This window comes from Chlamydotis macqueenii, chromosome 1, assembly GCF_036417535.1.
Source record: "Chlamydotis macqueenii isolate bChlMac1 chromosome 1, bChlMac1.mat, whole genome shotgun sequence".
Classification (NCBI taxonomy): Eukaryota; Metazoa; Chordata; class Aves; order Otidiformes; family Otididae; genus Chlamydotis; species Chlamydotis macqueenii.
Window position 1 is genome coordinate 119,626,848 of NC_141556.1, and position 12,535 is coordinate 119,639,382.

General features: G+C 38.7%; 1 protein-coding gene and 1 long non-coding RNA gene across 2 annotated transcripts in view; one reads left to right on the top strand and one right to left on the bottom strand.

Annotated features, from left to right (window-relative positions):
• DSCAM (DS cell adhesion molecule) overlaps nucleotides 1-12,535 on the bottom strand; it is a 401,860-nt gene that overhangs the window by 271,689 nt on the left and 117,636 nt on the right. The gene's annotated exons all lie outside the window — the stretch shown is intronic.
• Nucleotides 4,870-8,586, top strand: LOC147602257 (uncharacterized). Its single transcript, XR_015260988.1, has 2 exons — nucleotides 4,870-5,005; nucleotides 8,024-8,586. It is a non-coding gene; the product is annotated as an uncharacterized LOC147602257 (long non-coding RNA).

Here is a 12,535-nt window from a genome sequence, read left to right on the forward strand (position 1 = left end):
TCTTATTTCTAATCCATAAATTCTATTGAAAAAATTTACATGTTTTAAAGTACACAGATTTGGGATATTTATTTTCTTGTCTGTATTTGGAGGAGACAGAACAGCATAGTGGCAGAGAAACAAGAAGAGAAAATTTGAAAATTTGTGAGTTAAAGATTAGAGAAACTCAGACAGATGTTCTGCCTCAAAAAGGATGGGATCTGTAGCCTTTGGAGGGAGGGTAAGGTTACAGCCTTTAAGCCATACTATGCAGGAAGATCCACAAGGAAATCTAGGTCAGTCTCTCACTAAAGATTGCAAACTGCTCAATAGTAGTGGCAATCTATATTTGGTATTTGTGTGAGAGAGAGGCAGGAGAAGATCCTCACTTGACCCCAAGCACAGTATCAGACAAGAAGTGTTGGTGGGAGAACAGGTGCAGGTGTAGTTTTAGGGGCAAAATCTCCATTAGGCACCCTAATTCCAAGTAATCCAGATGCAAACTCCTTCTGACTGGTTTTCCTGATTTATTTCCTATTACTGGTAACTACAGAGAGCTCTTTTTTTTAATGCATTTTAATAGCTGCTCTTGACTATCACTTTGAATTGCTTAATAATTTATAAAGAAAATTAATTATTTCCATATCACTCCAATGATTTCCCATTTCTTTTTTATGGCAAGAATCTCTCTCTTTTCCAGAGCATGCAAAACGTGGCCTGTGGGGGTATATTTTCCGTTTGCACCCCTTCATATCTTTGCCTCTTCCACTGCATCACCAACAAACTTCTGCTCTTTGCTTTGAATACCTTTCCTTGACCATTCAGCTTCACTTAACGCTATTAATTTATCAAGCTGTTCACCTCCAATTGCACTGCCAGATAGTCCCAGATGCACTAGTCTTCAAAAATTTTCCCCATGTAACCTCTCAAGAATGAGAGGAAATGGACGAACTGTAGAAGTTCACTACATGAAGAGAAATATGTCCCTCCCCAGTATGCCTCTGAGTGGCTGCCTCTTTACATCAGTAAAGGGAACCTGGAGACACTGCCCTCCTTACCACAAAGCCAGCCTTTGAATGTATCCCACAAAGTCCTGTCAAAGATTTAAGAAGTTGTCATCTTAATTCCTGTTGGTGAGCTGAGATTATGACTTCTTTACATTACTTCTTCCATACTTCCATAGCAGTCATTCCTCATCCCCATAGCCCCTTGCTGTCATGGAATTGCTTTGTTCAGTGGTGCAGCCTTGTCTGCTGGCATGGCCGATACTCTGTAGGATACACTGGCCCTTCAAAATATACTTATCTGTACAGTGGGCAGCATAGCATAAAGTTTTACTGAGATACATGTTTGGCCAAAATGCTATCACAGTGAAGTTGTTGTTTAGTAACTCTGCTTGATTAGCTAAACCTCACTATAGGCAGGATATGCTGATTATTGGCCCATTACTGCAGAAGACAGCTGGAGAGCACATCTGAGGCAGTTTCAAATGAGCCAGCATGGAGTATCCCAGTGCCAGGTTGCTCCTTGCTCTATCAAAGATAGCTCAAAAGAAAGCTTCTGAAGGTGGCAGCACCAGCATGTGACTGTGAGTGATGAAGTACTACCAACATTTCTCGTTGGGTAGATGCAATGAAAGAAGTGGGAAAATATGAGAGTGTGGATTAAGAAGACCAACAGGGGAATAACAAGGCATTGGTATAGTAAAATGAGAGCATTGGAAAGCCAAATACCAGTACTCAATAGACAAAACAGAGTAAGGTCCCTCAAATACTATGGGTAAATAAGATAGAAAAGTTTCTATGGAAAACAGGAAAGAGACAAGTTGGAAAAATACAAAAATTCCAGTTTTGCAGAAAACAGAGAGGGAAGATGTAATCTTTCTGAGCACCCTATAGAATTCAAGTTGCTTTTACTTAATGAATGACATACCAACACTTTACTTGACAAGGATGTTTTTTCTCAGAATGACCAGAGAGACAGCCATTGTCTTTCCTAATGAAAACGTAGTGAATGAATAGCCATACTGTTTTCACTGTTATTCTTTTTTTTTTCTGCATTTTAACAATGCATTACCAAAATGTGAACTGCCTTGTCTGACTTTCTCCTGTATTTACAGATACTGTTAAAAGCTGCCAGTTTGCACTGATGTGTGTTCTAATGACCGATGGTAGCATCTAATGGTGTGAACAAGATTGGAAATATATGATGGTCCTTTAATTGACAGAGGAGTACATTACAGGTCATGGAAGAAACACAGACTGCGATCAATAAGGATCCACTGGAAATGTTTATGCCTCTTCGTATATTATTCTCACATGCCATGTTGGTGGATTTGATAAAAGCTAATCATCCTTGCCTAATGTGAAGAGCATTCCAGGACTATCTGTGTGATTGTCCACTAGGTGTCATACTAGAAGTCCTGTGTTCAATGCACACTTGTGAGTCAGCTTATGTTCAGATAAAGGACACATCACATACCCTCTGCCACACAGGTCACAAATAAAAAAATAAAGAAAAATTATTTAAAAGATAGTAAATGTATACATTAACTTTTAAAACAAAATAAGCACACTAGCTTTCCTGGATGCATTCCCAAAGTATATGTGAGAAAAGTTTCAAAAGCAGTAGTCCCAGAGAAATATATTAACTGAAAGATATTCTAGTACAGCAGATTCCCCAGAGGATTTGATTATGTTTAGGTGGCAATATTCGCACATTGCATCTTCAAAAGATCAAAATGTGGTTCCTACTATTGCCTATGTTATAAGTAAAAGTTAAAATATAAACAAATTGTCCAAAACTGAAAGAAATTACTTTGATCATTATGACACTGGGCTGGAGCACCTTTCCTATGAGGACAGGCTGAGAGAGTTGGGGCTGTTCAGCCTGGAGAAGAGGAGGATCCGGGGAGACCTTATAGTGGTCTTCCGGTACCTCAAGGGGGCCTACAAGAAAGATAGGGACAGGCTGTTCAGTAAGGCCTGTTGTGATAGGACGAGGGGTAATGGTTTTAAAATAGAGGGAGGTAGATTTAGATTAGATATTAGAAAAAAATTTTTTACAATGAGGGTGGTAGAACACTGGAACAGGTTGCCCAGAGAGGTGGTGGATGCCCCATCCCTGGAAACTTTCAAGGCCAGGTTGGATGGGGCTCTGATCTAGTTGGGGATGTCCCTGCTCCTTGCAGGGGGGTTGGACTAGACCCTAACCATTCTATGATTCTATGATTCTATGACACATGAAAAATTACATTATTAAAAGCATCAAACTATCAAAAATTAGTAAGCAATTCAAAAGTTAAGGCAAAAAACACACAGTGAATACATTACTGTACTAAACATTACTTGTAGTCGTTTAAATAGACTGTACAATATTGTAATAACACCTACCAGCAGTGATGAATATATAAAAAAGAAAAATAACATGAGGCTACATTTTGTTTACGCCTGTCTGTAAACAATCTTTTCTTCTGCAGCTGTAGAAAATTCCAGTGTTTGAATGTACCGTTTCAACTACCTGAACATGCTTATGGTGGGCATGCTTAGAGTTTACAATGGCAGCTCAGAATGAAGTATAAATCCCCTAATGTGGACAGAGAGGTTTTAAAATCTTAATTCCAACATTACCTAAATCAGTCTGCTTCGTGGTCCTAAATCCAACTTATACCCAAACCTAAGTCATTTAGCAGGTGGGCTGCCTGCCAAAGCAGTAAGCCACCAGTAAACTCAACCGGCTGGCAGGTCTGCAAAGCTTTGGAGATAAATGAAGGCAAAATCTCTGCAGAAAATACTATCATTAATTTAAATTATTTGCTTTACAAATTTAAATTAGAAAGATTTTAACCACTTTCCTTAAGGAATTATTTTATTTCTGTCTTGGTTTAAATGGTAAAACGCCCACTTTTTCTCCAGCAGGAGCTGATTTTCAGTACACTGCAGTCACTTTCCCAAGACTACCATTAAAAAACACATCACGCTAACTCCTTCTTGATGATGGCCTACTTGCACAGATTTCTAAAAAATCAGCTCAGAATTGTCTGTCCCAGTTTTAATTAAGTTAATCAGTTGTAATTACAGGTCTAAACACTACTTATGCTCTTGCTAAAAAAAAGCCTTACATTTTTTTCTTACTGCCTTATATCAAATACTTCTATGAAGCGTTCATACAACACCTGCTTCACATTAAGATCTGCTCAAGATGGGTAACAGTGATACCAATTTTAGTATCATGTAGTAATATCTAATTACTGACAGAACTTAATCATAAAATGGTTATGAAAGTAATAATTTTGTCTCCCTCAGAAAATGTCACTAGAAAGTCCAAGTCTGACTAAGAGGAACTTATTTACTTCAGTTAGAATTCATTTCAAGTAACTGCCTAGTTTTGTCACTGTAACTTCAAAAAATGCTAATTAATTCTAAATCAGAATGTATGTAATTACAATAGTCTTCTGCTGGAAAACAAATTACCTGGTGCCCTTGAGGTGAACGAGACAGAAGATATTTCATATTCCTTTCAACAGCATAAATATTTTCACTTTTAGGCCATGAAAATAATATGCCAACCATAAACATTATTTTTTTCCTTCTCAAATGTTTAGAGACTGTTTTCTTCCTCTTAGCATGAAGACATTAAACTAGTTGACAGTCTGCTTGCCAGTCAGTTTAATCTCACCCTCTCGGTGGGTTTGTGGGAAAACTGTGGCATGCCAAGTTATTTTTGGCCAAATGTTACAGTATAAAGAGCCTTCAGGAGCTTTCATTTAGTGAGTGGACAAACTGGCAGCTGTTGTACCTGCAGAATGTGAATTGATGTTGCCATGAAAATAATTTTTGTTGTTGTTTTTGTTCTATCTTCCTGTATTTGCATTTGCCCTAGTATAGAAATCAGCTTGGGAAGAATCTTCAAGAACTGAATGAAAGACAAGGAGGACTCTTGGAGAGACATCAAAAGTTATATGCATCTGTTTCAGATAATGATCATTTATGAAAAAATCACTTGATTTTCTTTTCCTAAATTGGAAGTAAGTGAAAAATAAAAAACCACATCATCCTGGTCTGTTGCTGTCTGCCATGTATTTCCCATTGCATCTTTCATACTGACCAAACTTCACAAAATTGTGCCTCTTTCAAAAGGTGGCAGGGACATTTCTGTTTGCTTTCTTTAAAATAATTTGTATCATAAAAAATATAACAAATGCACATAAGGCTTACAAATTTCTAATAAAGGAATTTACACTTTTGCACATGATCCAAAGCCACAAAGCTATGCGAAAAACAGACTCTCCAGCTGCATGACAACAGTAGCCCTTGAAGTGAAATTTATGTGCCTCAAGATGACGCAGTTCCAAAAGAGATCTTCTCACCCCAGCCTGTCTCCATCTTTAAAAAAAGTCGAGGAGACATTTCCATCCAGTTATAAAATCATCGTCATTTTATCAGACAGTACGTTAACCTTGGACTCTTCAAATTGTCTAAGTATAAAGTCACTGGAAGTGTTGCAAATCATGTTTTTGCAGAGGGAGGATTTCAGAAAAGGTAAGTGTTATTGACACAGTCAGTAACATTTATTTTCTGTACTAGTCTAAAGACTTCAGCAAAAACCAAATGAGCTGTAAACCTCAGAATTTACCTCAGTTTGACAAAAAGTCAAGAACTCATCATGTCTGCAGAGTATTATCATGCTCATTGCAGGCAGACAAACCACAATAAGAAGTTAAGAATGCATGGGTTAAGTACAAGTGGTTACCATATGATTTCTACACTAAGAGGAATACAGCCCATGCACATTTCTCTGGAGGCAGGGATGCTGGTGAAAGACAAATCCACAACGGGTTGGGATTTTAATCTAAATAGATTAGAAGCACAAGTCTTAGCAGAAGCCAATAGGGCTTCTGCCCTTCATATAAGAACTTAAAACTGATAAGCACTTTGTGGCACAGTGTATAGGCTTTTGAGGAGGGTATGGTTTTGTTTTTTTTTTTTTTTTTTTAGTGTAGTTGAGATCCTACAGTTTTTCCTGTTGTGGTAATTTTATCTCCCACTCAAATCTCAGAGAGGAGGAAAGATCTTCACTATACTGGCAGTCAGCACTTTAAGAGCTACAAACTGATCAAGGAAGGAAAATGAAGCTTTTTCTTGTTGCTGAAATATTCTTTAGATTTAGATGAATCTAAACACTGTTGCCCCTCCAGGTCTTTGCATTTTCTTCACTTTTCCTCATTTAGTTCCACATCTACTTTAATAAATATTTAACTACATGCACCAGCACTTCCCATTTACTCTCTCCTTATCTTAAAGATTAATGTAGATATCTGAAGAAACTTCTTAGCTTAAAACCATGGAAAAAATCATTTTGTTCACACATGCGTTTAGACACAACCATGTTTACCTGATTTGCTTAATGAGATAGAAGATTTCACAACTGCGTATTAGCCTAAAAGTCAGAAAATATTGAAAAAAGATGAGGAAAGGGTATTTGTCTGAGAAAACTTCTTATGGACTTATTTATGATTGTAATTGAAATCTTGTCACACTGTAATCAACAGGAAAAGTGCCATGATCTCCAACAGGACAAGAATTTCATTCCTGTTTTCCTTATTGCTTTTATTTTTTCCCCACAGGTGAGCATACCTGCTGAGTTCCATAATTTTCTTCTATATTTCCAGTACAAAGGATAAAATCACAGTCCAATACACAAATGAGGTCTACATTTTCTCTCAGATGCATAAAGGACAAAGAAAGCATTGTACACACATTAACTCTGTGCACAAATTAAAGCATGGCTGCAGCGTGCCTAAGCATAGTTGACGTGGCCATAACCCCTCTAGTTGGGGCAATGGCATCCATGAAACCCTAGGAGAGCGCACAAACCTATCTGAGACCTGCAATACTTAAGAATGAAGCTGTACATTTAGTCCTTGAGTCACTGAAGTTAGCTCAAGTATACCTCTAATTTAATACAAATTCAGTTTATTTATTGAACTGGAGGTGTGTCTGTCCAGAAGTTATACACTGGTACATACAAGAGCAATGACTATTCACAGTTTAGGTTTCAAATCCATTCAAGTTATCTGCATATCGTACTAGTCAAAAACAATCTTTTTAAAGCCACTAGTGTTGTTTTCTAATATAATGATGCAAATAAGAGGTTTTGCTTTCTGAAAAGGCTAGAAAGCATACTTGTAACTCATTGCTGAGCAGACCTTCCAGTATCCTGGGCCATTTCAGCATGCTGTGCACAACAAAAAATTGCTTTTATCACAGTTATGTAATATTCAGATTCTTTCAAGCCTTGACAGGAGCCCTACTATCTCAGATTTATTTGTCAACAAGGTCACTCTTTCCCCAGACTAGCATAAATGTTTTTGCTTTAGTTCTAGAATTGTGACCTGTAAACTTGAGCTGACATTTACCATCACCCCTTGTTGCTTTCAACAGATTCAGGGCCAAAGTAATCTTATGGTAAATTTATCAGCTTCAGTGGAGTTCTGTGATGATGAACTTGAATCCAATCTCCTGTATTTAATACGATTTTAATGTGAAGGACTAGTGAATAGCAAGAAAACTCTAAGAGTAAACTGCATTTCAAATTTCCTACTTGTATTTAATGAGTTCTAGCACTGTATTTTAAAACGGCACTATATTTAGGCTGTGGTATTGCATCCATAAATATAATGTAGTGCCAATAAATATTTCTCTGTTGACATGCAGTGCAGAATTCTCACCGCAACCATACATCACACTTCTTGTCAACCTATCAGTTTGTCTGACTACAAGCTAATACATCTGTTTCTGCTTGCATTTTTAACCTTAGAAAAGTCTAACTTGGGCTTTTCTTATTCTGCAGAAAATCTCAGGATCTTTCTGAAAAACTTCACAAACAAAATTTTCTCTAGATTATCTAGTAGCTATTGATATTTAATATATGCAAATTGAAAATAAACAGTAACTCCAGTTACACCTTTTTTTCTTCTTTCTTCTCAGTTTAACAACTGTCCATCTCCTTCTCCCACATAATTTTGTCCTTTGTTCTCCTGCAGCCATCAACCATTCTACATCAAATGCTTCAACTCTTGGGAAAAGAACAAGAACTATCTTGGATTGGAGCAAACCAAGTTTCAAATCATCCTCACATACTGCAGAGAAAACAGGAGGACGGGAAGAATATAGGACATAAGTCTTCTTTTTTATTTAGCTCCTTAAGATACATTTAGAAATAGCTCTCACATTTTGACTGGTAACAAATGAAGGTAGGTCTGCAGAAGCAGGCTATAACCACAATGAAGAACAGTCACTCCTACAGCTGTTGGCATGTGCCTGCACCTGCAAACTCAGCTAATGCAACTTCATCGTGCACAAGCCTTCCTTGTCAGAAAAGCACAAAGACACAGCAACGCAGCAAACAACCTTGTCATTTCAAAAACTCTCCCTAAATTTCACTGATTTTCATACCCTTCATCTAACAATTAATATCAAATAGTTCTTTACCCCCCCATGAGAATAATTCTCCAGCCCCATACAGTATTCCTATTATTGTCTCACTAACACTAAATGCAGTCTCCTTAAGAAATCTAGCAAAATAAAGGATAATTGTGAATATAGACCCTTGCAAATTATTCCTTTTTTTTCTTAAAAAAAAAAATTCTCAAAAACTTCAGAAAAATGTGTAAATGCCAATATTTCAACACTTTTCTTAAATGCTATTCTTCCAAAAGCATCTTTTCCTTTAGGGAGGATATGTCATATAATGTTTAAAGGGTATTCTTTTTTTTTAACTCAGAAAAGCTGCTTCCCAAACCTCCTTGAATGCAATTTTCCAACTAGCTTTCCCACCTAGTAAGCAATATCTTAATTCCCCAGGCTTGATTCAAAGTCAGTGAAGTCAATATACAGCCACTGTTTCTAATGACCAGAGACCCCTCTCTTTCGCAAATCTGAGTACTTTGTCATACAAGAAGGTATCCAGACAGGGAGAATTAAAAAGCAATCCTCTCCCACTGAGAGAAGACCAGATTCCAAACTTCAGCCTTTTAAGTTTTTTTTTGTGGCTGTGTACAGGCTTTGTAGATGAAATGCCAGAAGCAGAGGATCTGATTGCAGTGACCTCATTATTGTTATAAAGATCCTTTGGTGGACAGTAAATTTGATGAGCTGCTAAATAATTGATTATTTCAAGAACTTAATGCTGAGTGTTTTTCACGCATCAGTACAACATACAATTTTATAGGTGGTGGTGTGTCAGCAAAACTCTGAACAATTCACCTACAGTTCTCGCTGAGTAGAAAAAAACGAAAGAAGTGGGAGTCGGAGGCAGTTCCCTTGAAAGCTGAAAAGTATGGTTTGCCATCAGTTTCTTCAAAACTGAACTGCAGCAAAGTTTTGATTCAGCTCTTTGCACTTAAATGCAAACTTTTAATATTGGTATTGCTGAGGAGATGATGTTATTTGCTTATGGCAATAAAGTAGCAAATTCTCATATGCTTGGAAGCTTTTAATGGAAATTTTCCCAGCAGGTAGACATCTTTACTCCTCCCACACACAGCATATTGTTTTGCGGCAATAGATATTGCACCTGGCCATGGGGTGGGATAATGCAACATATCTTAAGTTTCTTCTTCTCAGACGACCTTGTAGCTTGCCAGATAAATAAAGGTCAAGAGATGTGCCCAAAGTTTTAGGGAACAGGGCAGAAAGATTCCACAGTAGTAAATTAAAAATGGAAACGCTCCATTTAAGTAAGCTCTCCTTACAGAGCTGTGCCCAGCTTTGGGCTCCCCAGTACCAGAATGATATTGACGTACCAGAGTGAGCGCAGTGGAAGTCAAAGGTCTGGAGAACATGGTGCATGAGAAGAGGCTGAGAGAAGTGAGCTCATTCACTGGTGAGCTTGGAGAACAGAAGGTGAAAGGGACATCTTATTGCTGTCTCTGATCAGAGAATACACAAACACTGGAGCTAGGTGGTTTTGGAGGTGTGCAGTGACAGGACATTTGTTTGTTGTTTTTTTTTTTCTTTTTCTTTTTCTTTTTTTTTTTTTCCATGAGGATGGTTAGATACTGGAGCAAAGACGCAGAAAAGTTATGAGACATCTGTCCTCAAAGGTGTTCAAGAGCTGACTAGTCACAACCATGAGAAACCTGATCCAATTAGATGTTTTCTGAACAGAGAGTTGAGTTTGATTAGTTTCTGAAGGACCCCTTCAACATAATCTATGACTGTGTGAAACATGAGAAGGAGGGAAAGACTTGGCATCTCTATCTAATTTCCAAACTAGTATAAAATATTAACCATTTAAAATATATGCATAGTGTCACTACAAAAAAAAAACGTCTGGTTCAAAGTTCAAAGCTGTTATGAACATTAGGATTCCTAACAGGAACTTAAACATAAAACTATATTGAGGATTTAAAACAAATGAACAGAAATTTAAAAAAAAATCTGAACAGGAAAATAGGGAATAAATCAGTATTTTACCTACTTGGGGTTTTTTCCCATATCCTTGATCACGTTTACTTATATCAGATCTAAGGGAAATGTTCCCCTCCTCTGGAATAAGCTTAATTTTTCCTAAAATGTCATCATATCTGGAAGGCATTTAGGAACAAGCCTGACATTCTGAAACCATATGCATTCACAAGTGAAAAAGAAACAAGCAATAGTGACAACCAAGCTATGAATAGCTACTAACACCTTTAGAGATTGTGATCTATTTACAGACCAGTCTAGAAGGAGAATACATTTTGTTTTTCAGTTATTCAGTTGTTCTCAATTTTCCACAATTCTGGCAGTGTTTCACCCAAGTGATATCACTTGACTATGAATAAACTAAAGGTTATAATTTGTACCTATAGGAAAATTCACTGGTTTAGGTTCCCATTAAAACCTAACATTTAAAATTAAAATCAGAGCTAAACTGGATGCACGAAGACATTCATTTCGAATCTAATAAAAGGCTCTTAGATACCCAGGCGCAAAATTCAACCTTGGTTCAAATTAATTATCAAAGTTTACATGACAGATTTACTGATACGAATCATTTGCCTTTTTAATGGTCCCTCCTGTCTTGTTTCTTTTACTCTCCTTCACTTGTCATCCTTATTTATGTAATATGACCGGATGGCCCAAAATGATAGTTACTTTGACAACCAAAAAAATTGGAACAGTATGACATCAACAACAAGAACAGAATGCAGGAACAAAGAGACTAAAATGGAAGAACATAAGACGTGTGTTATGGTTTTGTTTAGTGAGGGGGGGTCTAAAGTGGTAGCTTCTGTACGAAACTGTTAGAAGTCGCTCCCCTTTGTTCAGTGGACTTGACCGGGCCTAGGGCAGACCTGCTGCTGGCCAAGGTTGAGCCGATTGGTAGCAGACTGTTCCGTGATAACGCCTCTGCGATAATGTATTTAAGAAGGGGAAAACAGAAAAAAAAAAAAAAGAGAAGAGAAGATGTGAAGAAGCTGAGCAGGGGCAGAGGCGCAGACGGGGAGGCGCGAGCCTTGTAGGCCTTGCAGGCCTCACCCTCTGGCCTCTCGCCAGGCAGCCTACTGGGCCCGTCTCGGCCCAGCCTGGCTGCAGGAAGTGGAGAGGAGATGAGCTGGATGATGTGAAGAGATTCTGAGAGGCATCTGCCAGCCTGTTGTGAAGAATTTTTCTTGTAAGAGGAACAGCTGCAGACGCCAAGGTCAGTGAAGAAGGAGGGGGAGGAGTAATGCGGCTCCTGGCCAAGATTCCCCTGCAGCCTGTGGTGATGACCATGGTGGAGCAGGTTGTCCCCCTGCAGCCCATGGAGGTCCACGGAGGAGCAGAGATACACTTGGAGCCCGTGAAGGACCCCACCATTGGGGGAGGTGGATGCCTGAAGGCGGCTGTGGCCCCTGGAGGGCCCGCTGGGGCAGCCGTTCTGGAGAGACTGCACTCCGTGGAAGAGATGACCCAGGCCGGAGCAGTTTCATGAAGGACTGTGGCGTATGGGTGGGACCCCACAATGGAGCCGGGGAGGAATGTGAGCAGTTCTTCCCCCGACTATGAAGCAGGGGCATAAAACAATGCGTGATGAACTGACTGCAACCCCCATTCCCTCTTCCCCCCTGTGCCACTCGGGGAGGGGGGGGAAGATAGTAGAGATAATGTTAAGCTCGGGAAGAGGGAGGAGTGGGGGGAGGTTATCTCATTCTCTGTCTCATTATCCTGCTGTTTGTAGTAATAAATGAATAGTTTTCCCCAAATCGAGTCTGTTTTGCCGGTAATGGTAACTTTAAGGATTTTCTCCCTGTCCTTATCTCAAACCTTGAGCCATTTTTTTCCTTATATTATCTCCCTCTATTCTCTCGGAGGGTGGGGGGAGTGAGAGAGAGACTGCGTAGTCTGGTCCCGATCAGGGCTGAACTATGACAACGTGGCCCAATTCACTTTTTCTTTCTCTCTGACTCTCCTCTCTCTCTTATTTCTGCATGCCTGCCTCTCACATATTCTCTACATAAATTCTGAAGAGGTAGATAATCTCAAGAAGACTTGCAAAAGCCTCCAGTACTCAAACTATACTGAGTGTT